The sequence below is a fragment of the Polyodon spathula genome, chromosome 14, assembly GCF_017654505.1.
Source record: "Polyodon spathula isolate WHYD16114869_AA chromosome 14, ASM1765450v1, whole genome shotgun sequence".
NCBI classification, from domain to species: Eukaryota; Metazoa; Chordata; class Actinopteri; order Acipenseriformes; family Polyodontidae; genus Polyodon; species Polyodon spathula.
The window spans coordinates 38195906-38223099 of record NC_054547.1 but is presented as its reverse complement, the minus strand read 5'-3'; the positions used below and the strand labels follow the sequence as shown (position 1 = coordinate 38223099).

The window sequence follows — 27194 nt, the reverse complement described above, 5'->3', positions numbered from 1 at the left end:
CTACCACTTATATTCAGTTGTTTGTCCTTTGATTATAATATTTCTGTTGTTTTTAATACGCTGGTCAAATTGACCCGGTCATGATTGTTCTAGGCATGCCTATAAAAGCAGTCATTCTAGTGTTAATCCAAGCTGCTACTCTGTTGAGTTGTCTTCTCTGTCTCATGAGTTGTCTGTCTCTGTCTTCATGACTGCATTCTCTGTCTGTGTCTCATAACTCACATGGAGCTGGCTCGGAGCAGGATATAGTTTTGATCACGTGATTGTACTTCCTGCAGGAATCATGTGATGCTGTGACCTCTGAACAATGCCTGCTCCAGGTAAAGGTGGAATGAGCATAGTTGAAAGGTCACAATTTTGAATGAATTCCCTGGCAAAGCCACATGGTCAAAAACATGACCTGTTTCAAGCCTAGACATTGCCAGTGTCTTTCTAACAACAAACCAGAGAATGCTGTTGTTATAAAGTTTGCTTCAGACTCGGAACTTCTGTGCCACGGAACAGAATGAATCGAGGACCATTTACACAGACCATCCACGTGACCTGCAAACTGGCATTCTAACCCGCAAACCCACGACACTCATGGTACAACTCACAAAATATAACTGACATGTAAGACCACTGTGCAGGCAATGTAAAAAAAGCATGTTTGTCATTATCAACACATGATTGAACACTCCATTCATTGATGGGTTCTTAATTAAAGTTGCAAATCACATCATTTTAAATGCTGTTGTTTTCTTTTTAGGTCAGACTAATCACGGTCCAGAATTTTGGACCAGCATTCCAGTTGATGAAACTTGAAACCTATGTTCCAGCGAGTTTTAAGGTGCATTTAGTTGCACTGCATTCCTGAATTAAACATTCCCACGGATGATAAGGGCAGGGCTGCACAAAACGACAGAACTGCAGCCCTGCCGTTGTGAAGCAATGTTCTATATCTGTGACAAAGCTGGTTGCTATGGCGTCAGCAAAAGAAAACTGATTAACCTGGATACACTGGCAGCCAGTGAGAACAACACAGGACAGGAGACAGTGCTTAGAGCCATAACAACACATTATTCACCCCTTCCACCCTGTGATTCAAAATGAAAAGTTTACCTGTACCCCTGCATACAGTACACATGTAAAAATGAGACTTCATGAAAACCCATGAAATTTCCTTTAGCACAACAGGACCACAGCGCTTTTCTGAATGTATGCAGATTCCTTAAAATAGGGGAAGTCAAGTGATACTACCATGTCATACAGGCTTTGCAGTTTCCAGCTACATACTGTATTTCCAAATCTCACAAGTTGTATCTACCATCTCACATTTAAAAACGGTGTGGTGAGTTGGAGTGGCACGCATGGGTTCTAGTCTACACTTCTACAATTCTAATGAGTTGTGTGTGCGTGTAGGCTTTGTTGTCTAGGTTTGTTTGTCCCAATGAAAGAAACACTCCCGCTATCAGCAGGAAGAGCGAGCTTGTGCTATCAGTACTGCCTTACATGGGCAGTTTGCGGAGCCTGGGTGTCTCTGCCGGTTGGAATTCACAGCTCGTGACGTCACTGCCTGCGGCTCTCCCAGATTTTTTTGGGGAAAAAGAAGTTTCACTTTTTGTTGGGATTTGAAACTCATTGATTCTTAGAAAGCGAGGTAAGAAACCCTACTTCACTATTGCAAAACCGCTACGACTTTGTTTTGGGAACCTAAAGAGTGTTAGAGAAAGGAGGGGGCAAGCTGCAGCGACAAGTCCTTGTAAACGCTGTGTGTAACATTGTTGCGACGTATTGTTCTGCACTGAGAAGGTGATTCAGTAATTCAGCTGTGCAATGGAGGGAGCGCGTAGGCTGTGTGAGGTTGTATTCCGCTGCATTCCGAAAGTGTCAGTTGCATAAAGCCAGCAGTTGTGTGATTATATTGTACTTATACGCTTGCTGTTTTTATGAGAATGTGGGCGTTGTTGTACTTTTGTTTTTTTCTTCGCATGGACTGTAATATTGTGGCAGGCTCTTCCCTTAACGAACAGAGCCTGTACTACGCAAGGCGGAAGTGAAGTTCTTTGCAGACAGGCAGCCTCTCTGAACGGGGTTGATGTCAGCAATTTCATTTATTTTTCTGTTTTCTTTTCATCCCCGGTTTTAGTATCACGGAGTTTTTAACTTAACAGTTCACACGGTACTGGTCAGACACGAATTTATACCACGTGCATACCAGTGTAGCTTGCTTAAAAAGTTGCTAATAAGGAAATGTCTTGCAAAGCCCCCGCCCCGTGTCAGGGTTGTGTGTGTGTGTGTGTGTGTGTGTGTGTGTGTGTGTCTGTCTTGTACCGTGTAATGAGCGATATTGTGGTACACACAAGCCTATAGGTCTGTTTTTAAATAAGTAGTCGTGCATTCAGATCAGCCCAGCCCAGAATAACAACTCCGCTATCCAAAATGCAAACAGGAAATCAATTCACTATTTTAACAGGGAATTATTCAGAACCTCCTAAATAGCTCATGTATTGAAAGAATTAGCAATTTGGTTTTGAATTTCAGCTGGTTTTTCATTTCCAGTTAAGTGTAACAACATATTAAAAAAATGGCAGTGCAGTAGGTGGCACCTGCTGTAGGATAGGCCTGCATGCTCTTTGATAACACCCTGTAACAATTTATTATTATTTTTTTTTTGTTCCTGGGTAGTAAGTGTTATTTCCTAATTGCTTATGCCTCAAAAGTATAGAAAATGGCTATTATTCCCCACAAACCTTGCTTTTGTGACCAGGACAGGTAAATTTCAAAATATCACTATTTCCAATGAGAAAACGGGCCAATTTGTGTCTTTTCGTTCACATAAAGTCAGAAAAAAAACAACATATGAATCCAAATTAACATGTATTTATACTAAAGTAATACAAAAATGACTACAAAAGATTTAGAAGTGAGTAGTTTTTCGAGATTTATGATTATACTGTAAATTTACAGTATAATCGTAACTCTCGAAAAACTACTCACTTCTAAATCTTTTGTAGTATATAAAAACTGAAAATATACTTTTCAATATTAAAGGGTACATAAGGGCCTTTTCATTTTCCTGTTCCTCTTTATTTTGTTCCTCCTGCTCACTGGTAAATCCATCTCAGTTACATATGTGAGCAGGAGGATGATGGGAAATGTAGTTCTGAGAGGTCCATGTGGGTATATGGGAAGGGAGGCAGGGAATGCAATTTAAAAGTTTAAAAAAGTGTTCAAAATGTAAAAATAAAAATTAAAACAGTAAACACACCTTACATAAACAGTTGTAGCAACACATGGGATCATGTAACACAATGAAATGAAAAGGTCCTTATTACCCTTTAATACCTATTGATTATCCAATAAACCGTAACATTATATTTAAAAAAATGGTGTTTGAATTTTTTAACAGTAATACCAAGTTGTTATTATTGCATATTATTCTAATGCTGCTCATTAAATTGTTTCGTAGACTCGACGAAAGGCTCAGAAGGAAGGACGCGCAAAAGACCTTTATCAGCGTGTTCGATCAAGACTGGTATGTACCGCACTGCAGCCCAACCTCTACCCTGTATTGCAGTCCTCAAGTATTAGACATTTGAAGTAGTTCTTTAGTTTTCTGTAGTGTCTTCTCCGTGTCCTGGAAGTCTGTCTTTGCAGTTGGCATTGACAAGCTGCCATGTGGTATCTGTTGCAGGAAAACAATTGAGCACAGGATAACAACACCCTGGTGTCGCCCAAAACCCAAGCTGCATGTGTTCCTGGCACAAGTCCTGAAAACAAACCTGAAACGGAACACTGGGCCGGGTTACTGTTCACTACCCAGTAGACCAGGGATCTCCAACCCGGGTCCTGGAGAGCCCCAGTCCTGCAGGTTTTCTAGGTGTCTTTACATCATCAAAGGCTAAAGCTCTGGAACACCTGTTAATCTTGACTAATAAAGACAGCAATTGGTGCATTTAAGTAACTGAGAACTCGGTTGAAATGAAAACCAGAAGACCCTGCAGCTCTCCTGGACTGGGGTTGGAGACCCCTGCAGTAGACAATATCAGTTTTTTTTTATTTTTACAGAACAGAAGTCATAACATTGATTGCATTTATTTATCTTTCCAGAAGTAGAGATACTGCCTGGTGTGGTTCCAGGGAAAGCTTGCCCAGAGAAAACTGCTCTCGGGATGTATTCCTGGTGCAGCTGAATATTGTATTATTGTTGTATATGGCAGGCACTAGTGAATATTGTATTATTGTTGTGTATGGAAGGCACCAGTTTGAGTTATTGTGGCAGAATGGATGGGGCTTGCAGCTGTATGTTTGTTCTTCAAAGCTTGTCTGCTCCTTTTTTAGTTTAGTTTCAAATAAATAGATTGCACCATTTAAAGATATGATCGGCGCTGCTTATCAGCTGTGTGTTTCACAGGACAGCCTCCTAGGATACGTTTTAATGTTTTAGCTTCTGCAAAAGGTGCAGGGGTGAATCTGCTTTATTTAGTAGTTTGTTACTCGGAAAAACTTTTCCTTTGTAGTGATAAGTCAGATAAAAAGCAGCCCACGTTCTTGGAGCTGGGTTTTATTAGAAGGGGGACTTGTTGGATCCAAATTTTAATTGATAAGGATTAGAACGACCTACCAGCTGTGAGGTTTGATAAATCCTGTTCTGACAGAGAGCAACACTGCAGATGGACAAGGGAGGAAACAAAAGAAGATTGAATCACATGGCTGCGCTTCGTCGTCTCTTCATGCGCACTTTCTGGTGATTATTGCACAGTTTCTGGAGAGTGAAAGTGATGCTGTTGGCTTACTGCCGAGTATTGCAGTGGGGATGCAGTAATATTGCACACAGCTCTGACGATAGGTGCACGCTGAATCTCACTGGCGCAATCTGTTGTCTTAATAATCTACAAGTGGTACTTCTGGAGCTTAAAATCAAATTCCTTCCTATTGGAGTAATAAGGTATACAGTGAGTCCCTGCTGTCCACTCTCACAGCATATTGCAAGGATTCCAATTACAAGCAAGCCAGTTGAGTAGTCAACAGGGCGTTGCTTGTGTTTGCAGTAGATTCCATAGTGAAGGGAGGTGGGGTGGTGGTGCATTGGGATAAAAACCTTTTTGTATCACCAGTAATTCTTTACATTCACTTCTAGTAACTGGGCTCTTTTTTAGTGATGGGATTGTCCCGTTATTTGGTTTTTGCTATTCCCTTTCTTCCCTTCTGGGGTGGGAAACATTTCCTTTTTAAAAAATGCCAGCAGGATTGATTTTGACACACAATGTGGTGTATTTCTCCATATTTGGAAATGTTTACCTACTGTTTGAGTTAGATGTTGGAGGGTGGGGGAAGGGAGGTGAGTCAGTCTACATGCTCCCTTAAAAAGCCTTTTCTGTCCTCTGTTTTTTTTTTCTTTGGTAGTAAAGATCTTCTCATACACACACAGAAAAAGGAGAGAGAACTTGTTTGTGATGTAAGTAAAGCAAAATTTTCTTTGATATCATTTTGTCTTTTAATTTAAGGGTTAAATAACTTGTCACATGTCCGTTCTTGAGGAAATGTGAAACATTGACACAGACCCGTGATAAAGGTTTGTCAGCAATTATAGCTAACATTACAACCAAGCTGTATCTTCTGTGAAATAGTGTTGATTCAAGTGATGCAGTCGCATCAATATATAAGTATGATGGCTACTTTTCCATTTTATTTCAGATGTTCAATTTTGTTGTTAAGTCAGTGATATGTGTGATTTCAAGTCATCCAGACTTGGATTTGCCCTTGTTTTGAAACTGAAAATCGCCTGCCTGCCTCTCCCCCTTCATCTGTGAGCTTTTACCTTAAGAAACAGTAGAGTGTAGTGGGGATGAGAAAGCGTAAGGCATGCCCTGACTTGCAGAGCAGGGTGTCTGAAAACCAACAGCAAACAAAAATAAACAGTGCAAGAAACGTCTTTCAGCTGCTTTAGTCACTTAAACAGCAAGCAGGCCAGTCAGTCCTTCATGCTTACAGTAAATGTGTGCTCGGCTGAGGACGGTCTCTAGTGTTCAGAGGCACTCCTCCTAACCCTTCATGCTTACAGTAAATGTGTGCTCGGCTGAGGACGGTCTCTAGTGTTCAGAGGCACTCCTCCTAACCCTTCATGCTTACAGTAAATGTGTGCTCGGCTGAGGACGGTCTCTAGTGTTCAGAGGCACTCCTCCTAACCCTTCGTGCTTACAGTAAATGTGTGCTCGGCTGAGGACAGTCTCTAGTGTTCAGGTGCTCTCCTTCTGTCAACATCCATCCAGGGCGAAATGATTTGTTTACGAAGGCTGGACTATTCTGTCAGAGTCAGTTACCCAGCTTTGGGAGAAATACTCTTGCAAAGCGTAGCTGGAAGAGTCTAAACTTCTCACAGCAAGCATGTGTAAAAGCAATAACCCTAGACTAGCAGTGCTCAGTTATTAAATCTGCATTGTTCATATAAGTTTATTGATTTTTCAATGAAAACTAAGAAAATACAGTTGAGTTCAGAGATGACGGGGGTCAGAAATGAACACGGAAATGAGGGGGCTCGATTCCTGGGGTCAATAGCAGGGGCTGTGTGTGTGCAGTCACTCAATGGCTGATTTAATCAGCTGGGGCTGGGCAGGATGGTAATATGAAGATGATCACATTTTCCCTGCAAAGCGGGAATAAGGTACTTCAGTCCATCTGTACCCATCATTCTGTTATTGTGATTCCTAGTTTGTGCACCAGATTAGGTGTCCGATAAAAAAAGACATGCATGTAAATAAAATAAAAGTTCAGGTTTGAACAGGCTCTCGGTGGTTGAATGATCACATTTGGAACAAGTACAAAACTCACTTTTTTGACAGTTTCTTTATAGCTAATAAGATAGCCGATCTGTTACAGTTACAATGAGATAATATTGAATGAAAACTGTACAAGAAAGCTACACATTCATAGAAGACCCGAGGTTAGATAAGGAAAAACATCTTGGCCATCATGTGTGATGCCGCAAGGCAGAACTCTGGTTATGCTCTTTTCTAAAGAGCGGAAATGTTCTCGGGGCTTTTACTGTAGCGATAACGTTAATAAGAGCCCACTTGTTAATTAGACACAGCCACGAACACATTAGGTGCTGCCTGATCATTTAGCCATTTTGATTCTAAGCATATTTACTGACATGCCCTGGATTCATATTTAAATATACAAGACTTTCTTCCAGTCATCAGCCAGCCATGCATAATTCTGTCTGTGCTGCATGATGCATATCAGCATGGAATTGGGGCTAACTGATGACTGCCTTTAGTGCTATTGTTTGCTGGCAGGTTATATAACAGTAGCCACGAAGGAAGTGAATTCATGAAGGAAGGTGGCTGGAAAAGGGAGTGGTAATTGGATTTCATGTAGCTGTGAGGAACGGTGTTGCAGACTTTAATGATTGAGGAGTGTGTTAATCGAATTACATTTTGCTTGGTGGTGCATGAGGCAACCAACTCTTTTTTTTTTCTTTTCCCTTGAGGTGACTGTTCAGTTTTTCCTTAAAGGATCTTGCTTGACAAGTTGTTTCATTGGTCAGAAGCTGGCATGTGTCTTTGCACCACAAGTATATGTTACAAAAGATTTGTTAAATAGGAAAACTAGCAATAAATAAAGTTTTTAAAACTAATTTCACTTAAATTTACTTAATTAATGGTTCAGCCTTGAAACCACAAAATTCCTACCAAAAAAAAAAAAAAACATTATGGCTAAGTGAACTTCAGAGGTGCAGCTTGAAACCATAAAATTCAGGAAATGCCGTACCACCCATAACTCAGCTGCATCCGAGCGAGGCTTTTAGCAGAGATACTGAAATGTGATGGGCAGGTAGCATCCATGGTAAGGGGAGCAGGGGTAGAGACATTCACTTTACAACCTTAGCAACAACACCTGTAACACAGAAAAGTGTGTTAAATAGGGAAAACTAGCAATAAATAAGGTGCTGAATTTAAACACATTTTGGTTAATTTACTTAATTTTTACAACTGCAAATGGTTTACTAATTAGCAAAATGAATACCCTCGAGAACTCCTGTGACATAAGGCACTGATTTTCCTGATATAAGTTGACTGTTGGTTTTGTGTTTACTTTACAAAGTCAGTTTAGTGTGTTATGTTCTACACTGGTTCTACAATTAAACAGTCGTGTCATGTGAATCGCTATTGCTTTACACAGTGCAGACAACTGGGGATAGTTACAGGTTGCAGTGACACAGGATAAGGCTCTGGGACCGAGAGGGTCTCACAGGTACAGTTACTTGATCATTTATTTATTAATTAGGACATGGTTGAGATGAGGCTCTTTCTCTGTGGCACCCCTGCCTCACCCCTCTGCACAGGATCTGTGTTGCAGAGTCGAGCCCTGGGTTGCCAAAGCAGCCTGTGCACAAGTCAACTGCAATTGACTTGTCATATTTCGTAGATGAGTCATGTCTTCTACAATAATATGACCTAATAAAATAGTGATCTGATGAGCAGAGTAGACTCTTAAAAGCTTTTTCTTTACACTGAGATCTAGATTACCAGGTTATCAGGTGGATAAGCTTCCCTGGCTGTTTAACCCTTTAGGGTACACAAGGTTTTTTCTTAAAATAAGTTTGAGTGACTCAAGTATCACGAAGATGAATCATGAAGAGGAAGCACCATCCCTGTTGTTTGATTGTGTCACATAAATGAGCTTGTAAAGCAAAAGCCTGAATGCTCAAGATCGTTCTAATAAGACAACCTGACAAATTTAGTTGACAACATGGCGTATCTGATTGATCAAACCGAAGTAATGTTTGGGATGATTAATTATCCAATAAAAAATAAGTGACTGATTGAGTTCCAGCCGTCACATTGACAATCTGACTGGATCGTGCATTGATATTCAGGGGATAAAACACATCTAGGATGGTTTAGTCTATCCTTGAGGGAAAACGTGTGAGCTACTGTACTTATCAGTTTCTTTCTGTTTGAACTGTATGCACGAAGCACAGAATCACATGAACTGTGCCGTGCTCTGCTGGACATTTACAATACAATTAAAGTGGGGACGTCTGTTTAATGAAGATTGGATTTTAATCTTAATTTGATTGGATCTTAATCTAGACGTTTAAAGCTCTCGATTCATAAACTGACACTAACCCCACCCCCTTTAAAATGTTGTCCCAAGTTGTTATTTCCATGTTCTTTTTAATTGGCTCATCTGGAACACATGCAAAACCATGTCAGTGTGTCTATCAGACGTGCCTGTCCATCTCGCGCCATACATGCACTTGATTGTGAAACCTCGGATTAACTTTTTAGAAATGTATCTGCCACTAGAAAGAAAACAAGAGGAACTCTTATCAGAACAACCCTGCCCTCTGATTATTATAATATAATACATGGATCATGACTTTAATTAAAAATAAAAGTCTAGTATAGTTTAGACATCAGACAGTCAAGATGCATTATAAGGTGGCATTTCAATAATAAAAATAACATTTTTATAAAAGTAATATTATTAAAATGAGTACTACAAATTAGACAAAAAAAAACAACAACTTTGAATTAGTTAATAATCACAGTTCAGAAAATATTATATTTTACATTTTATGACATCAAAGCGTAACTCTTCATTTATTTTAAACATTTTAATCTAAATGAAATGGTACAGGATTTGCTTTTTGTGTTTTAATGATGTTTGTGTGTGTGTGTGTGTGTGTGTGTGTGTGTGTGTGTGTGTGTGGATTTTTGAACCGGAGATTTCCGAGAGCCTTGTCTTAATGAGATGCAAGTAGACTGACGAGGAAACGTCTCCTGTTCACATGACTAGCCTACACCTCTGTAGCTTGCTGGGAGAAAAAAGACAATTTACTTGGTGTCTCGTCGCAGTTTATTGTAACAGACACAGTAACAGAGTCCTGACCACGCCTTTTTTTTTTTTTTTTGGCGCAATTTCTAATTCCCCTTTGGTAGTTCTGTTGAGGCTGAGGGGTTGGTGTGATATCTGGAATATAACCGAGATGTATTAACAAGTAGAGGTTTACAGGATTAAAAGGGACAGTGACAATGATGATGATAATAATATTAATAACGACAGATGCATTACGTTAGTAAATATCTGTGACATCACTCCAAGACTCCTCTGATGACATTTAACCCCCGAGTGCCTGCACACTCTCTCATGCTATTTGCACAGTGCGCCCGTGCCTGTTTTAATTGAATTTCACAGTCTGTTTAGCAGTAAAACAGTTGCACTCGACACTGATTGTGTTTGATTATTGCAGGCACTGGGAATTGTGTGTGTAGCGGAGAGAAGCATGTTTTCTGTACGGATTTGTTTACTTGAAGAATTTTGCTTTGCAGTGATCATTTAGAAACGGACCCCACACTTCCCCAAAGGAGTAGTTTTATACAAGTGGCCAAAGATAAAAAAGCTTATTGCTTCACCCATGCACAGTACAAACACAGAAGTTCAGTGGCCATCTGGTTCTTTTTGGGATGCCTTAGTAAGTAAGCATCTGCTGTTTGTTGTGTTACTGTATTAATCAGGCTGCCCATCTAATCTAAATGACATGGTAATTAACAATCTCATTGGGATGAAGAGTAATGAAAAAGCCAAGAACATACTATAGGTCTATTGCAGGCACCACGCACCAATGTAGTATGCTGAGTCCTGTGTCAGCTGCTAAATAGCTATTATGCACTTCATTTATTGCCGTCAAATCTGATTACAAGACTGGAAAAGCTGTAAGCATAATCATATAATTTGGCTTCCTCTTTCTGTGTCGAGCATGCAGCTGGTGTTTCAGGCACCGCTTACGGTGGTGTTCTGGTAGTAGCCTCGTCTGTTGCTTGCTGAGCACCCAGCCTTGCACAGCTGCTTCGCTGAGCCTCATGTGAAATGGCTTTGTTTACACGTTTTCCTTCCCGCGTTCCACTCAAGTCACGAGCTGCAAAGTGTCCATTACTAGTTCAATTACTAGCTTTACCATGGTACTGGAAAGGGGCGCCCGAACTCGCTCTTGCACGCTTAGGTGGCATGACTGTGGTGGCATCATGAGTTAGGGGTGCTACCATTAGGTTGAGCCATGGCAGTTCTTCAGCTGGTTCACATTGGAAATCTGGAATAGAATACAGAGTTGCCCTTCACAAGCGTTCTCCACGTCCTCCTTGCTTTATTCGATTTTGTTTTCAGTTCATCAGAGTTATGGGAACTTTAACCCAAGCTCTTTAACCATGGTCCATGGTGTTGTGCACTGAGCTGCTAACAAGCCTTTTTCTCATGTACAGTACTAGCTTATTAGATGTAGAATGCACCCTGAAGTTTTCACCCCGAACGGTCCTGTTTTAATGAGCTGGACAACGTGAAAGCGCTTTGGAATATCTTGACTAAAATATGGCTCTGTTTACTGTTTATTTATTTTTATTTTCTGGCCAATGAGGAAACATTGTCGCTGTAATCTGTTGCAAATGTGTTTATCTGTTTGACTTCCTAGCAGCACTGGATATGCAACCCCAGTCATCTTCCTGGTTTTGGAAGTGGTAGCTGTCAACTTTTCTAAAAACGTTTTACCAAAATATAAAAACAGGATGTAAAAATATTTGAGGAATGATAACTACTTAGAATGAGTGCAAACTCTTCCGAAGGAAAGTTAAAAAAAAAATAGAAGAGTAGTGTTTAATAAGAGTAAGGTCTGTTTTAACAGTCCTGTGTGCAGCGTGTAATTCCACCAGCATGTTTGACTGGGTTTGGTAACGTTTGTAAGGGAAGGGGAATAGACCACCAGGATTAGTATGCTGGAGAGCTGAAACAATCATGCTTTTAGATCGCTAAAATAGACCCACTGGTTTTTTGTTGTTTTTTTTTTTTTTGATGCAAAAATTAAGTGGGAATCCATTTAGAGGGATAATACTGTATTTCACCCTTCTTTTTATTATAATTTTTTGTTTCTTAGAAATGATGTTTCTTGAGATCGGAAAGGGCAGAATAAGAATGTGTAAACAGGAACTGGCAGAGTCTAACCCAAGGGGCTGCTGAGTATTCCATATATGGATTTCAACGGCTTGAGAAAGACATTACTGCACAAATACCAGACGCATTGAGCTGCCGAGGGGCTGGGAGGGTGAAACAGGAGCCTTGTTCATTTAGTCCAAAAAGAAAGTTATTATTCCACTGTAATAAAATATTGGGATTGCTAAGAATTGTTTTCCTAGTAAATGAAGACACATGCTTTCGGCAGTAGAAGGGATTGACTATCTTCCGTTTGTTGCCATAAAATGGAATTGCTGTGTGCCTGTGCTGGCCTACGGGGCTTTTTGATCTTTGTGATAAATAGATACTCTGTGCAGGCCTGTGCCTAATAAGTTGCTGTACATTATGTATATATATATATATATATATATATATATATATATATATATATATATATATATATATATAAAATGCATTCTTTTGAAGGCTGTATGGTAATACATTTCTGTTAATCTATAATTCACAGACAGTCCTGTCCTGATTCTTATCACAAGTGCAGCTTATTATCTTACCAGAAGCAGCATGTTTTTTTTGTTTAGTTTTGTTTTATCCATCCTGATTTTAGAGAGAAGTGGTTATTGGTTTACTGTCTGTAGCTCAGACCTTACTGGTAGTACATGCAGGTCTTAGTGTTAATTCCCCGATATGAATGGATGGACCTACAAGAGTATTTTAAACTTTGTATTTTCCAATGGTGCAATCATACACTGCTATGGTCAGGCAAACGGTGTGGTTCGACGCTTATCCTACATTTTTAAAGGAGCCTTGCTATATGATGTATCTGGTATGCGGCATGCAGGGTGACCTGGAGACTGCTTATTAGGAGAAATGCTTTATTGATGTCTATTGGGGGCATTGCTTGAAGTTTAAGCTGTCTTTTGATTTCTTCATTTCTTGCTTATTTATTCAAAAGCTTGATAAATTGAATTGGATTACTGCTGTGGTGGGTTATAATGATAGAGTTAACTGGACAATCATTAAATAAGTTACACTCTATGTAGTTTTGAAAAAATCAATTTGATGAATTATTCTTTGCTGACCACAGGGTTTGACCAACTGCTGGTATGAAGTCTGTGAGTTCAGACTGCTATTAAAACCTTCAATAACACATCGCCAAATGTTAACATAGTCAATTTCTGGAGCATTTTGCATATGAAGCAGTCCCGAAAAAGCTAAAGTCAAAATATTTATAGACGAGTACAACTGTTTGCAGTAATAGCATCTGAAGTTTCTCCCTGTGGGTCAGTGTCGTGCTTACATGTGCCGGGTTGGGGTTGTGTAACTTGTTGTTTTTTTTTGTTTGTTTTTGTTTGTTTTTTCCTCTAGTAGCCGATGCTGAAGATTAATCAAGCAGGCCACTGTTCTAACTGCTGCAAGTCGTTAATTAGATCCCCAGTTATTTCTGTAAAATAGCATAACTCAGAAAATGCTACTTGTTGTTCAGTAAATGGTATTTGCTTTTGAAGTTTTTTAGTATGTCGATACTGCTCTGAAAAAAAACCCAAACAAATCCAGTTAACATGCAAAATCAGTATTAAAAACAAACTTGTAAAGGCTTTGGGGAAAACAGATGAGCTCAGATTCCAAAGAAGTTTCCTGAAAAGAGCCATTAAGGCGCAGTCTGCTTCATGAATAATCTTCATGGGCTCAATAAACTCCACCTTTCACTAATAAGATATCAGATTAAAAGAAAAAACAACTCAATAAGAAGCAAGAGGAAACATAATGTTATTGTAAAAAAAAAAAAAACTGTAAACAGGAACGCTAAACATATTGAATCCATGTCTATTTCTCGATGGACCTATCAATTAACACACGCTTATAATCTGAGAGGACTTGGCATCTCGCCTGCCTTCTAAACACAGCATTCCCATTAATTTGTACTGACAGCTCTGCTAAACAACACACTGCTCTTTTACCAGAAAACAAATGATCCATCTGTCAACCAAATCAAAAAGCACCCATTTAAAACTAAGCTAAATGATTTTAGAATGTGTATAGTTTTTTTTTTTTTTTTTTTTTTTTTTTTTATGTTGAATTAATGCTGAAAGGTCTGTCTTGCTGACTACAGCTGTGGCCAAAAGTTTTTCATCATTTACAATTTTAGGATTGAGACATAATAATAATAGAAAGAATAATAATAAGAAGAAGAAGAAGAAGAAGAAGAAGAAATAATAATAATAAGAATAATAATAAGAATAATAATGAGATCTTTAATTTAACATCATGTAATCAAAGAAACTACAAAAAATATGCAAAAGTCTGCAAAAATCTACTGGAAGCCATAATAGTAGTACAGTATTTCATGTTAGATTTTGAAATGCTACATTTTTCAATTTTTGCAATTCAATATGTTAACGTAACATTATTCATCAGGTTTCATTCGACTTTATGAAGCAAAGCAAGATTAGTTAATTCTAGAGGGTGATGATGCAAAACGTTAGAAACAGCTGTACAGTAACTGGCTTTCATTCTATTGTTTGTTTGTTTCTTTCTTTTGCCGTAATGCTGGAATTTGCTGCTTTAGGCAGTAGCAGAGTGTTTAGAATAATCTTTACCTGCACTAGAAGAAAAAAAAAAACACCCAGCAGTTTGTGACTGAAACAAAGTATTTAAGAAAGCTGTCATAGCAGTGACATCTGGAATATAAATGAGGGCATTCCAACCCTTACGTGAGAATATGTACTATATCCACCCCTCACAGGTCAGTCCACAAGTCCACTGCGACAAGCCCGTCTATATGTGCAGTGGACTCGTTCACCCTGGGCTTGTGTTACTGTGAGGCCAGGGGGTTTCAGAGGCTGTATATGTTCTGTTCGTGTCCTGCTTTGATGGTGTTACTGTGATTGAAACACCCTGACTGCCTGCGTTTAGATATTGAAGGTTGCTGGTTCCTCACCCCTCCTTCTCACACTATACCTCCATCCCTCCCACCTTCAGGGGGCTTACCTCGACTCCTGTCATGTGCCTTCCACGTCCCACGTTAGCTCTTTTTCGATAGTGTTACCAGTATAACTTCCCAGTAAAGGATAGCAGTTTACCCTGATTCACTGCCAGTTAAAATATCCCGTTGCACACGATACTGTAAACTACACTGCAGACCACTCTCTGTCAGGCTCTTAGGACAATTTCACTCCGGCCCTTTGCAGGGCTGAGCAATTGGTGAGCAAGCTATATCAACCAGAACAGTAGCAATTTGAGCATTGGCCAATTTAATCACAACCCCCTTCATAAAATGTCAAAAATGTCTGCTGATATTCCACTTTTAGCAAATACCTTTATCTTAACTTCATATCGCCGCTCCTTTTTTTAACTTAAATATATTTTCAACACTCTTTAATAAGGGATAGTGGAAAATCAAGTCCACAGGCCTCTGATAGGAATCAGTAAAGACTAGTTGCAAAAACCAGAATTGGGTTTATTATATTATTTAAATGAAAATCAATGTGGGTTTATTATATTATTTAAATGAAAAGCAGTGTTTTTTTTTTAAGGGGGGGTGGAGTTGGTGGTTAAATTGTGGTCCTTCGATAATAATGAAAGCCTTTGATCATCTCTTGTAAAAACCAATTTTTCAAAATTATCCAGACAAACTCTTTAATGTTCATTCAAACTGAAAGTCATAAAGACCTTTTCAAAGAGTAAATTGCATTTCTTTCTCTGATGAGCAGCCTTTGAAATGATGTTAATAGCGTAATGTGTGTGAATTGCCTGATCACTTAAGCTTGATCGGCAGTGTCCAGGGTTTGAGCAGTAAATTGCTGAGATAACGTGAGTGTCTCTTCGCTTTTGCATTAAAAGGGGCCGTCGTGTTGAAAACTGTTTTTAAAATACATTTTCATACTGGACTCGAAATTAAAATGGAATTGCTGCTGTTAAATTGCAGTCTTGATTTAAATTGATCAGGATATTTTTTTTCTTGACAATATAGTTGCACCCTCAATCTCATGGCTGAATCTTTCCATTATGCAGACATAAAATACAAGACGCTGGACAGTGAAGACTAATTATACATAGTTGTGAATAAAACCAATTTTATAACACTACAGCACAAAAGGAATGAACTGCTCTCCTAAAGGACTGGGTGGTAAGTTCAACAACCAATACAGCACTGTAATTGCCAATAGAAAGAGTCTTGCAAAACACAGAAGTGGCTATAGTTTAAACAAACAAAATGATTTTAGTGACAGTTAAAATTGAACGAAACTATTTTGAGTAAACTTGCATGGTTGCTTTCACACTTTTGATTCACCATGGGAACTGACAGCAAGACCAAAAGCCCTAGAAGTTTTGTGGGTTTTGGTAAATTGCCACAAAGAGAAGGTAAACCTTTTCTGGCTTTGGAATGAAGAACTGGAGAAAGGGCCGAGTCACAAGTGCATAGTTTCGTGTGCCGCTTTGATCTTGGAGAAGTTTGGGTCATTTTCCAGTAAGTCATATTTGAGCATTCACTGAAAGGTTTCCCAGATGCACAGTTAATCTTCATGCAGTCCTGAGTACAATGTGTTGAGAGCACTTGAACAGCACTTGCTACCTTTATCAGGAGTCTGGATCACCACTTGCACTGGACACATTGAACACGCCTCGCATTCACACATTCAGTTAGGCTGGGCTCTATTGATACCCCCTGATATTCAATGGTGGTCCTGATGAAGTGGCCAAAGAGTGCAGGGTAATAATAATTACAAGCTTGTTTTTTGTGTCAGCGCCTGCCTGTTTCTACACGACCCCCTCTCGCTGTCCCTCGTCTCCGGAGCACACCCGAGAGACTGCGTTTTTACATACTGGGTGTTGTGTTTTGTTGGTTTTTTTTTTTTTTTGTTTAATATGCTTCTTGTATGTAAAGCAGTGTAAAGACAGGTGGACAGTGATCTCCTTATATCCACGGATTGTGATCCACTCTGTGACCTGTGCTAAAGAATGTTCTAATTCATCACAATTTGATAAGAGATTCTTGGATGCATGTGGAGCTCTGAACCCCAGGCTGGGTTCTGATTGGACACCCCTGAACCTCGCTTTCACTCCCTGAGTCAGAAACTGACCTCGAACCGGGGTTAATTGAGGTCAGTAAGAAGAGGATTTCAATTTTGAATAATCAGCTTTTAACTGAAGCACTTTCACTGTGCATCCATGGTTCACGTTGACAGAAATGCTGCTTGAAAAGATAAATTTCTTACGTTATTACAATTCTGTCAGCACTGATAATACCACTAATACCTTCATTTTGTTCTAACATTATGGTCATTAGTAACCCCCTTGTGCATCTAATGGATACTTTAGGGAGCATGAAAATACTGCAGTTTCTTCAAAATTTTTGTAAAAAGTTTTAAACTGATCTCAGACTACAGTTTGCATGTAAAAAGGTAATGATTTTAACCTAGTGCTTGTTGCCGTGGAAATCCCTGGGGCTTCATATCCCTGGTGAAGGAAATTCAGCTGAGGCTTCCATGTGATCATGTGCAAGGCTGTCCGTCTGTAAATATATCTGTGTCACACGTACATTTTCACATGGGCCTACGACAGCAGTAGGTCAAATCCTAGAATGACCCAGGGTTACTGTGCAACACCTTTGTCTGATTTTCTCAAATGCATTATTGTTCTGCACTCAGATCCTCTCAGAGTTTGATTCCAGATAAGTGAACATGTGGGTGGGATTTTGAATGGTTCCGATTAGCTAAGCACTTGTTGGAGAATACTTCTGTTAAGCACGCACTATATCTAAACAAGGTTTCTTCTTTCAGAATTTAAGCTGCTGTTGAAGAGCTGAACTACTCCTGAAACTTAAGGTAAGTGTTGCCATCTCAGTTTACATTGGGATATATGCAAAAATGATTAAAAGCACGTTTTTACTTCAGTTGAGAAAATGCAGATACATGAAAGACAACGCCGTAGAAGTTAGTTGCTTCTGCTTCCTGGTATCTAATCGCTACCTGTGCTGTTGCTCAGTTTTACTCCGATTGTTTTAATCTGGTCATGTGACCAAGTTCTACAGTGCTGTTTTCTTTCAGAAAGCTGCCGGTCTGCTCCAGTGCTGTTTGCTCACATTGCACTGATTGACCGGTTATTAAGCGTGTCACACAATACATTTTCGTAATGCCCTGCAGTGAATTTCCCAGGAGATTTTTTATCCATTCGTGTGGATTAGCAAGAACACAGTGTACCGCTCCACAGTGTAACAGAAATAGAAGCAAAACACGGCCGGGCTAATGTGCAATCATCACTTTCTAAAAACATTTCTTAAGTGGACGTCATGGAGAATCAGCATGGTGCTGCAAGGAACAGTTCAGCTCTGTACATCTTCTTCAGTTTCAAGCAAAAGGGTTGCATGTTTTGCTTGTTCCAGTTTCCGGTGAATGGATATTGAAGGAAGCCCATGATTTGCTCACCACTCTAAAATGCATGTGCAAGACATTTCATAACAATCTGACACCATATTGTCAAATCCTCAGAGAAAGTTGACAAACAATATAGAGATTTCACAATCCGGAGCTCCTGTTGTACAAAAGTGAAATCCTGAAATCCTTTCTGAAGTTCAGTCCAGACAGTATGGGGGGGGGGGGGGGGGTTAATTATTACTGTGATTCAGTTCCTAAAACAGAAATCTGTCCCGATAGAAGCAGGGATAATGATGCCAAGCTCACATCTGACACAGATATGACATGTCATGTAATCCCCTTGCAGAATAAATGGATCCTCTTTGTCAAGAAGATCAAGTTTATCCAACAGATTGTCAGATGTGTTTATACACACAGCACTCAGAATCAGGCTCAGTTTTGCACAAAAAACTGGTGTCCATTAACATCATTCATCCAGAATTTGTACATTTGCATGAGACCTCGTTGACTGCCTGTTTACAGTGATGAGTGTAGGGAGATGGGCTTTACCCATCCACCTCCTTGTATTACCTGCTAGCCTCTATAAGTCACTGTGTGCTGTCTTTAAATGTCGAGAGAAAAAAAAAAACATCTTGCCCTCAGCCTTCTGAGACAAACACAGAAGGGTGCGCATGGCCAAAAGCTTTGAGGACAACCAATTTAGCTTCTGCAGTGAACAAAGTGGCGGTTCTACCCTTGTACAGATGATTTTCACATAAATTATACTCAATAATAATAATATTAATAATAATAATAAAGATAATAAAGATATTTTTTTCAAATCCAAGTTGCTTTTTTACAGTATATTTCGTGCTGGCATTTTGAAAAAAGACTTGCTGGGGGGAGGTATTAATAGTGTGTTTTTATTAGGAAATTAATGCATTCAGGGTATTTTTGTGGTCTTGAAATTAGGATTCATTGGAAAGGATTTATTTTCTAATAACAGTGCATTTCCCTTGTATTATAACACACATTTTCATATTTGTTTTTTGTTTCTGTGAAACCACAAAGAGGAAAAACATGTTCAATCTTATAGATGTGAAATGTTTTGGGGGGCGGTAGTATTGAAAAAAGAGGATGTTAAAAATGAGCATGGAATTTGCATTGAAAGACAGCAGTGGCTGAGCTGATCCAAATCAACAGTTATTTTTGAGTGCGGATGTTAGAACACAAGCTGTCGATTTGCTGAATATTGACTTTATCAGGGGGTCCAATATACCTGTTTTTCAGCAGGCATATTTTTAGCTAAACCTTTTCCACTTTAACAGAGAACTCTTTCTTACTTCATTCACAAGAAAAACAGCGAGAGGTTATCGTAGTTCAAGTTCACCTGTCCAGGTTGTTTTTAGTTAAAACTGCCTCACAGCCTTATATTCAGATTCTAGCACCTCATAAGAATTTCCAGATGCCAGCAGCCCTTAGTGAAAAGCGTTCTGCAGAGTGTCAGCCATCCGGTCACATGGTCAGCAGGGCAGAGTTTACATTCCACTTCAGAACCCGATCGAAGCAGCTTGAACTTGACCCCTGTGACACTGTCACACTTTGCTCTAATGCTAAACAGAAACGACAGTTGTGTAGCTACAACCTGGAATATCAGCATTCCTTTCTATACTGTACCTCCAGTCTGTGAATTGCACTGCTTGCACACCCAGCATGGCATAAAAACAAAGATCTAGGTATTTCATGTGATTTGAAAGTGCAATCCGGTGTAATACCTTTTTATTGCTTCTTTCTTTAATGTATAGTTTCCAGACATGATTCAAGACAACCCCCCCTATGGTCACATGATCCCAGTTCATTTTTTATATCAGAAGGATTCTTCGATGTAGCTCCTCATTACGGTTTTTAATTCCAATCCGTCATTGCAGGAGGGAAGAGGTTAATGCAAACGCAACAAAGACCACCTTTCCAGACAAGGGCCGCTGCCAAGCACCGTACAGTTAAACAGGGCCACCAAAAGCAAAGTATTACTTTGCATCTTCTTCAGTAAAGCAACCCAGGTCAGTGGGTTTCCAGCCCTGAACATCCTCGCCTATAAAAAGCATGGAAGGCATGTGAGTGTGACCAAGCTTTCTGACAGCAGGGTAGTGTTCCAGTGTGCTGCGGTGTGGTCCTGTCCTCATTCCCTGCACTGTCACAGTAACACCCGTTTAGATAGGGTGCACTGGAGACCCTTCCAGGTACACTGGAGCACAAAGGGCGGTGGAGGCCAGGGACCATACCTGTTTTATAATGCAAAGCATAGACACTAATACAGATGTCAAAATGCTTGAACATTTCAGGTGTATCCTGGACTCTGTTACAGTAGCTACTGAAAAATAAGAGCTAGCTAAAGAACATAATAATAATAATAATAATAATAATAATAATAATAATAATAATAATAATAATAATAATAATAATAATATGATAATAATAATAATAATAATAATAATAATAATAATAATAATAATAATAATAATAATAATAATAATAAACAACAACAACAAATCACCTTTATTCACCTTTGTTCAAGTGTATGAAAACATTTAGAGCAAATAATTTCAGGATCCCCTGTGACAACAGAAGAGCCTCACTGAACTATAATCAGCATTCCATGTCAGAACAATGTAACAAAATATTAAACAATGCAGGCTCTATTTGAAGCGGTACTTCAGGTTAATGCGTTTCTTTCTTTTGGATTTTGAAGCGTTGTTGCCTCCAGGTCTTTCAGCCACCCTGCACTGGTTTAGTTGTTTTTCTTCAATAGTTGTCTGAACGTTCAATGCAGTTTTCACTTAGCAGGTCATCGAGTGCACATACTAAAAGGATTAGGCAAGGTTTACTTTTCTGTCATTCAAATTTTATTGCATGCGTTTAAGGTGTGTTGGTGGTGAAGTTCACATACCCTTTTGTAAGCCCAGAATACACAGGACTGTTATTGAGTGTACAGGCTCCGTGGCTTTGCAAGATTCTTGCATCACTGAGACTGGGTTTTATGACTAAAACAGGCAGAAGTTATCAGGGTTCAAGTTCACCTTTAATTTCAGGTTGTTTTTCGTTAAACATTCACACCAGAATGGCATTACTTCTTTTGTATGTGTTGACAGTTTCAGTGTGAGTCTGAAATTTATAATTGCAACTGCTGTTTCCCAGCTGCACCTCTTTGGGTTGGATCCAGACTCTTCAAGTACACCACGTTGTCTAGAAAAGAGCACAAAGCCTCACTATTGGGGGTGAATTCTGAACACAACCTTGCTTGTCAGCAGCGTGCTCAGACTCTAACTCTTACTGGACTCCCAGCAGAAGTGACTCCATTCACCGCCCCGCCAGGGACAGGAGAGGCACACAAGCAGGAACGTTAATACAAGAAAGTGGAGCCTTTGCCAGCTAGCTATTGGTGTGCTTGTTTCGCTATTTTGATTGTGGCAATAAGCTGTTATTTCATCCTGCGTATTTACTGTTCTTTCAGCACACAAAGAACATTAATTAGTTTCCAGTGTGTGTTCCGTTTCCATGGTGCTCCTCACATCGCTAATAGCACATTTCATTTTACTAGAGGTTTGCGGTTAAAATGTTTTCATAGCCTTTAAATAATTTTTTAAAAATCTGTGCAGTTTGCTCATTTTTTTTTAGTTTGAGATGTTTTGAGCTGTGTATTCTGTAACCCCTGATTGATCTACCTCTTGTCTTCCCGTTTCTCACTTTCAGTAAAGCGACCTGACATCTATCTGACATGTCGACTAGTAATAAATAAAGGCCGATCTCATTTATGGTGTTTGATAGAATGGCATTATCTCAAAGTCAAGCTCTATATTCCTCTCCTTGTGTCTGAAACAAATTACTAAGAGTCAAAAGTAATTAAATCTGCTTTTAAAATGGATAAGCTGTGATTTTTTTTAAAGGCACACCAGTTTAGTGGAAGAAGAAAAAGAAAAACAGATGGCTTGGTGCAAATGTTCTTTCCTTAGAAGTAACACTTTGTTTGTTAAGTTAGTTGAAAGGTTTGACCCATGAGACAGAAGGCAGTCTGCAGCACAGCCATTCTGAATACATTTATAGCATCTCGGAGATCTTTGTAAAGTAGTGCATGACAGGATGAAGTGTCTGCAGTATTCAGTCTCCTGTATGTGCATTCCTGGCACCCCTCTCTCAGCAGTGAACCGGCGTCCTTTTCCTAACGTGGAATGTTGTTAGAACAGGTTTAATAACACTTTATTGAATTAACAGTGATTTTAAGAGCCTTGCACGGATTCATTAAACATATTAAAATCTATTCTAATATCATTTGAGTCTGCAAACTAATGTGCTTAAATGTATATACCTTTTAAAGTAATTTTAAGTCTTTGTTCACTTCAGACTCTGCTTTAATTTGACAAAATCTGGTGAATGTCTATTGGAATGAATGATTGTTATTGTGGTAGCTGAAGAAAATGTATAAAACCAGAGCACTCTTCTCACTCCCTGTAATACCCGGCAATTCTGCACTAGGAGGTGCTCTGAATGGCATGAAATTAGGTTTTCCCATAGAATAATGCAGCACAGATGTTGTCAAATCCTGGGCATTGGCAGCTAAGAAGTTTCTCATTACTGTCCCTGCTCTGAATGGTAAACATTTGCATTACAGACGTACAGACTTGGAAAATTATTTTTGTCCCTCGGTGGGTTAAACTGGATTTTCTTTTACTGAGTCATGCTTTTCCATTTTAAAATGAGAAATAACCCTGGTAGCTGCCTATTGCACCCTGTCCTGTAAGCTATTATTAATACTTTAATAGGCACACAGGAGTGTTAATGGCTGTTGAGCAGTCCCAGCAGAGCTGGTAAGTCTGGTTTTATGGGCGGGAGAGACCGATCGAAACAGCTTGGTTTTGCTTACGCAAGATAGAGGTCTGTAGCTGTACTGGATGTAGTTTGGTTTAAGCCTCAAACGGCAAAGCACAGCAAGCCCTTATAGCCCATTGCATGGCACATCAGGGGAGACCTAGGGTTCGGTACAGCAAAGTTGCTTCAAACTAGGTCTCCCGGAACCATGTTTTAAGCCACTCTTCCTGAAAAAGTGGCTTTGTGTTCCCTCAGCTTTAGATGTACGGCAACAGTAGGTTTAGAACAAACATTAAAAAGTACATAGATCCCAATCACTACCCCTCCCTGCTAATGATTTCAATCACCACTCCCTCCTTGCTCTATGCAGGAAATCCTCATCTCCAGAGCTCTTGCCAGCCTGTGTGAATTGCCCACAGCATTCCCATGCCAGGCTGATGCCTACAGTGCGGTAATATAATGAGGGCAGGAAACTGTGCGGTCAGTTCCAACTCCCCCCAGTGTACGTGTTTTCTTCGAAAGCAGATATGTACGGGAGGCGGACAGTGATATGGTGGAGGCACAAGGTCCCCTTTGTGACAGACTCTTTTTAAAGGTGTTCCTGAATTTTAATGGAAAAATGTTATTGTTAGAGAAAAGTTTGCACGATTGTTATCTAAAGCAAGGAATACTGTACTTTTTTTTTTTTTTGCTTTTGTTACAAAATAGGTTTTATTTGGGGGGGAGAGTTAAATGGGGAAAAAATCTAATCATGAAATGCACTCATGTTTGAGTCACAAAATGCTTAATTTTTTTCTTGTTTAAATTCTCTTAAAAAATGGATCATCAGAGAGTTAGAAAGGGATATGTCTGCAGCAATGTTTGTTTTTTAAAATACTTGCGCTAAGATTTAGTCTAGCAGCACTGGCAAGCACGTAATGAAACGCTGTGTCGGTCAGCACAGAAATCCTCTCATACTGTAATTCCGGCAGAGCATATTCCCACTGCCTCTCTTGGCATGCGCTCATCGCGTTACTTCTTGCTGTTCTGGCAGTAACCTGGTATAATCATTCAGGAGTTTAGTGCCAGCAAGCTTAGCAATGTGGTCACTACTGTCAGCTGCCCACAGTGTCTGTTCCTGTTGACAGTTGTGCTTAGTATCCTAATTGCATCACTCTGTCTGCTTCATATTGCTATCAGCATGCTTGATTATTTCTGAGACCTGTTGTCTACAGCAGTGCTTCTCTCCTGTCCTTTTCTAGTCCTGTGGTTCAAACTGGAGGAGCTCTGGATCTCTCTGGCACTGCTTGGTGAGACATAAACCTTGACTGTCTCCAATAACAAATAACTGCTGCTTTTATGTCTATTTTATTGGCTCAAGAGTTTGATTGGATGAAAGCATCCCTTCACTTTGTGAGCTGCCGCATGTGCCAGTTCTCTGTAAAGTTCCTGAGATTCTCAGACCCAGCAGTCAGCAGCTTCCCTTTGAAGCTCTGCAAGCTGGTGTGTGGCTGACGAGTCTCAGGGAGGATGTACAGTGCAGATGCCCATCCGGCTTTCAGGTGATTTTATGCACAATTTGGTTTAATGTTTGAACAAATATTGGAATATCTGAACAAGCACTGTTCTTAGTGTATGTTTTGAATGTGTTTTTACTGTATTTACAAAATGACCTTATTTATATTTGTTCATGTAACCCAATTTATAAATGATAACATCCCATTTTCTCTCGCTCGCTCTCTCTCTCTCTCTCTCGCTATATATATATATATATATATATATATATATATATATATATATATATATATATATATATATATATATATATATATATATATGAGATGACATTCTGCATAAAGTATTAATTATGTATTTGATTATAAGTTTATTTATTTATTTACTTATGTTATTTTCACATTTGATATAGCTTAAAACATGTGTAACTAGCTAAGCAAGACATCTGCAGTCTCTCGTATCTTGGCGTCTGGGCAGATAGCCAAAGTTAGCAGGTATCTAATCAAGACGTGTGGACACAGTGTGAAAACAGAACACCAAAAAGAAAGAACAGATTGTCTGTAAAAAGCTTAAATGAGACGCACTACAGAATGTTATAGATTTGGGAAAGTCGCCCCCCCCCCCCCCCCCCCCCCCCCTTACCAGGAGATGTGTTGAAGGTGTGTGATAGTAGGGGGGGATCCGTACTGATTGGAGGAAATGAGGGTGGAAATGCTAATATTCATAGTATTTAATGTAACGTTTTTGTTTCAATTGTCAGTCACTTCCTTGAATTGACTCCACACGACGTCTGTGTTGTGATGCAAGCGTATACATTGGTTCATGCTGTGACCTGCGCGTCTTTGCTTGCTTCTATCGAATGTGTATACGATTGAATTAGCAGGATTTCTTTTATGCATATAAAGTATTTTTGATCAAAAATCATTCATATATAAAATCAAAAAGTAATATATATATATATATATATATATATATATATATATATATATATATATATATATATATATATATATATATATAAAACCAATGTGTAAATGACGTATGACGTTATTACCACACATTCTTCCTTCTTTAATAGGTCGTTTAACATTAATTGTACATTAATATCAACTGGATTATGCTTTTGTTTTCCAATAAACTCAGAATAATTCAGAATATTCAAACAAGAAAAAAAGATGTATTTCTCACCACTAACTTGGCAAATGTTTCAGCATCAGGACTGAAAAATTGTGCTAGTAGTTCCTGTTAGGATTGTCTGCATCACACCACGGCTAGTGCTTTTAGCCCCTTGCTTTTTAAAAGCAGAAAAGCCAGATTTAGGAGAATCTTAATCTCTGTTGATTTAGCTCTTGTTAACTTTCGTTAGCAGCTTTAGTTCAGAGCAGCACACTGCATATCTATATTGGTTAGCTTAGTTTAAGATTAAAAAGGGAAAAGGATTTTATAAGAGTGTTACTTTCTACAATTTTGTCTCTGCATTATGCTGACAAAAGTAAGCTGTTAGCTATGGAACCCCCACCCCTCTCTTTCCAGAAAATGAACCTCTCCAGGCTGAGCGATTCAGCCAGAGAGGCTTAGAGAAGGTATAGCCCTTCAGCCCTTCACAGCCATAACCCTCTCAAAGACATTTTGCATCAAATTATGTCAACCTACTTGTCATTCAAACTGGAGAGGAAACACCCTGCCGTTCTGCAGTGCATGAAATATATGTTCTGAGAAAGCTATTGGGAAGCCTTGAGATGAAGGGATGCTTCATAATAGGAAGAGCTGAAGAAGGAGAGACCATCTCAGGAGCAAGGATTTTTTTTAATGTTAAGACCAGTGCACCAATTATATATACAATGTGTGTGTATATATATATATATATATTTTTTTGCGCTAGCTGCAATAATAACTCTTCCCAAAGTGCCGGTATGTTTAACTACCTTTGTCAAGGGAAAGTGTGTTTGAAAACAAACAGTGCAAACAGTGGAGATACTTGTAGGCTTTTCATGCCATCTTAACTACACTGATTTATTTCTATTTAAATCTATTAATGTGTTTATGATGTCATTTACTACATAGTTAATGGTGTGATCCTGCATTGTGATCAACTTTCCTGTAAACTTCATTTACCGTTTTTTTTGGTCACAAAACTGATAACACGGCTAAAGGCATTAGCTGATATGTTTGTCTGCATGAACTTTGGAATTTAAGCATTTAACTTTATGGTTGAACAGAACTGTACTGTACAGAAATGCAAAGAAAGAAAAAAACAAAGGCAAGCTATTTTTGACAAACATCAAACTCTTATCTGCACACCATTGTGCATTTGGGGGAAGGGGGGAAAATCAGACATTTTCAGGCTATCGGGATCATGGGACCTCCGTCTAAGATGCATTAAAAATTAATGTTAAGGTCAAGCTCACCCGGAAATATCCCATAGGCATGTGCAATATCTTCAGTGTTTAAAGTGAGTGTAATCCTGTATTTCTACTGCTATCAGTTCACTGTCTGATAAGATACTTCATAAGTCAAAGACACAGAAAACTT

At 39.1% G+C, this 27194-nt stretch overlaps 1 protein-coding gene across 7 annotated transcripts in view; it reads left to right on the top strand.

Moving 5' to 3' along the window:
* Positions 1-1534: 1534 nt before the first annotated feature.
* The window catches only part of LOC121326657 (lipoma-preferred partner homolog), a 104108-nt gene continuing 78448 nt past the window's right edge, over positions 1535-27194 (top strand). For 2 of the 7 annotated variants that reach the window (XM_041269996.1, XM_041269999.1), the window contains exons 1-4: positions 1535-1639; positions 3452-3517; positions 5389-5440; positions 17733-17777. The gene's annotated coding sequence lies outside the window, so the exon portion shown is untranslated. The remainder of the gene's footprint in view (positions 1640-3451; positions 3518-5388; positions 5441-17732; positions 17778-27194) is intronic. The other 5 variants (XM_041269997.1, XM_041270000.1, XM_041269998.1 and 2 more) reach the window with 4 other exon arrangements.